General features: G+C 56.9%; 1 protein-coding gene across 1 annotated transcript in view; it reads left to right on the top strand.

The window, feature by feature from the left end:
• LOC127749363 (neuron navigator 2-like) overlaps positions 1 to 2,618 on the top strand; it is a 117,422-nt gene that overhangs the window by 19,892 nt on the left and 94,912 nt on the right. The gene's annotated exons all lie outside the window — the stretch shown is intronic.

The following is a 2,618-nucleotide window of genomic DNA, read 5'->3' on the forward strand; positions in this document are numbered from 1 at the left end:
CCCCCCCCCCCTCCCGCTTCCTTCCTGGACACGCCCCTGACGCGTGCCGCACGCGTGGTGGCGCGGCGCCCGGGGACCTGTCGGGTCGCATTTACCTGCCGAGATAGGCATCTAATTGTAGGATGGGCCGCGCAATCCGCTGGCGGCGGGAAGGGAGAGGGCGGCCCATGTTTGTTACTACGGACCATCCCAAATAATGCCCCTGAAAAGTTCACCCTTATCTCGTGTAGTTACTTTCTCGTTAAAACCCTGAAACTACCCCCGTCGTTCGTTTTGCAAATCCCTTACGTATTTTTTTTTTTTTTGGGGGGGGTGGGTAGGGGGCTTTTGCTTGTGACTTAGAGCAGAGTCGCGGTCCACACGGTAAAAACCCTTTTTGTATTTCAAGACTTGGTCTCGGATGCTATTGGCGTTCTCCACAAGATCCAAGACCGGGTCTTGAAATACAAGGAACGATTTTCACAGGTGTAGGTTGTACGGGAAAATTTTCCATGCGACTGCTGGCGTAAAATTCAAGCACTACGTAAACGACCTGTAAGTGGACGACACCACACTTTATAAGGCATATTGATTTATTCTAACGCTGTTCAACCAATGTGTTAAGTCTTTAAGACGTGTAAAGCCAATTGTTTTATACAGTTTTACAACTTTGAACAATTTAACTTGGATCTCTATTTTCTTTTCCAAGTGCAAGATGAAGCTGTTTGGCCCGCGGCGGTTGTGTGCTGGCCGGCGGCCCCGCAGTACCCCGCCCGGGGTCAGCGCGCTGTCCCCGGGGGCCGCCCGGCCAGGAGGAGGAGGGGCTCCTTTGAGGAGACAGACGGCAGGAATATCGCCCGTACTGCATTCGTAAATTTTCAATGACAAGTCTGACTGCTAGGCGGCCCCTCGCCCGGCCAGGGGTGTAACCCCGGTGGCGGTGGGAGAGAGACGAGTGCGACCAACCCTCCACCGTCATTCTCGTCTCCTTCTGTCTCTGTCTCTCTCTCTCTCTCCCTCTCCCCCCCCCCTTTCCTTACTCCTGACGCCTCCTCCCCCCTCCTCTCCCCCGCGTCCTCGTCTTGACCGTGTTCTTGGCTGTGTAGTCGGACCCCTCGGCCCCTTTCGCTGACTGATGCTGGTCATCCCCCCCACCCGCCGCGCGTAACATCAAAATATTGGCGCCAAAATGGAGAGAAATGACAAATAATGTGGGAGGCGTCGTGCAGGAAGTCCATCTCGCGAGTGACACGCTGACAGATGTGTGCCGCTTGGGGCCCACTCCCTCTCTCTCTCTCTCTCCCTCCCTCCCTCGGCGGGGGGAAGGGAGGGAGGATTGTCTCACGCGACCTCTGGAGACCCGACAGACTGTCGCAACTTTCCCGCTAGATTGGTCGAGTTACATACATCTGCACCCTGAACCTGACTTCGTGTCGTGTACGTGTGTGTGTGTGTGTTCCAATTTTCCGGAAACGCGTGTTGCGTTCTCCCCCTACTCCTCACCTCGCCCTATCTTCCCGTTTTAATCCTGCTTTTCCAGCTCAAACCTTCTGCCATTTTCTTTCTTCTGTCTCGTTCTTACTTTTTTGTGGCGCGTGCGCTCTCTCCCCTTTTCGCTTTCTCTCGCTTCTTTTTGTTATTCTTTGCTCGGCTTTGGACCCCCCCCCCACCCCCCTTCACCTTGTTATTTGTTGCATACGAGGTTGGGAAGGGCGGAGGGACAGTATTAGACCACCGGCTGCTCCCGGCCCCGGCCCCGGCCCCGGCCCCGGCCTCGGCCCCGCCTCGCCACGGGATGCAGCGAGGGGCTGCCGGGCGGGGCACTGCATTGCCGCGGGAAGGCTTTCAGGATCACGACGGTGAGGGAGGCGCAGGCAATCTGGAGGCCCGCCTGAGTTGTGGATCGTTATTGCCCCGCCACCGGCGAACCTCCGGCCCTTGGGCACCGGCACACAGGGGGTTGTGTTTTTCATCTCCTTTTCTTTCTTTTTTTCCCCCTTTTCTTTTTTCCAAAATATAAAATCCGATAGTGGGGTTTATGCGGTGTATGTTTTTGAACCACGAGGAACGGCCAGCAGCAGCGATAAATAAGGTTGAGTTGAATAAGATGGATCCCAGTCGTGCGTGCGGCAAGCGTTTTGCGCCGGAAAGAGGCAGCTATACCGCGCTGGGGAGCAGGGTTGGGGGGAGGGGAGGTCCCCCCCAGACCTGTCCGCGTGATGCGTATAGGGAGATAGCAAAGTACGGGGTCAGTGCGGCTGCGGCGTGCAGGGTGTGGAAACATTGTTTGAACTTTGGCGCGCGTCCACGCCACGCTCGACGCCACGCAACCCCGCCCTGAGCTGGAAATCTCTACATGCACACGGGACGCCGCCAGGGGGTGAGGAGATTGAGCGGGAAAAGGAGAAATGGGGGGGGGGGGGTAAGTGTACGCAAGCTCGCCAGGATGACACACCCCGGTCGCTGCGCCTTTGCCTTTGTCGACTCTCTCTTTCTATTCCCCTGCTGCCCGTCTCGTCCTCTTCTCCTTTTGCGCGTCGGGAAAGAGAGAAGACGATTCAATCGATCAATCGACTCGCTTCGATCCATCAACGTCCTTATCGCGCAGCCCGCCTGCACCTCACCCAGCATCCCCCCCC

The sequence above is a fragment of the Frankliniella occidentalis genome, unplaced genomic scaffold, assembly GCF_000697945.3.
Source record: "Frankliniella occidentalis isolate FOCC.00 unplaced genomic scaffold, Focc_3.1 Scaffold50, whole genome shotgun sequence".
Taxonomy (NCBI): Eukaryota; Metazoa; Arthropoda; class Insecta; order Thysanoptera; family Thripidae; genus Frankliniella; species Frankliniella occidentalis.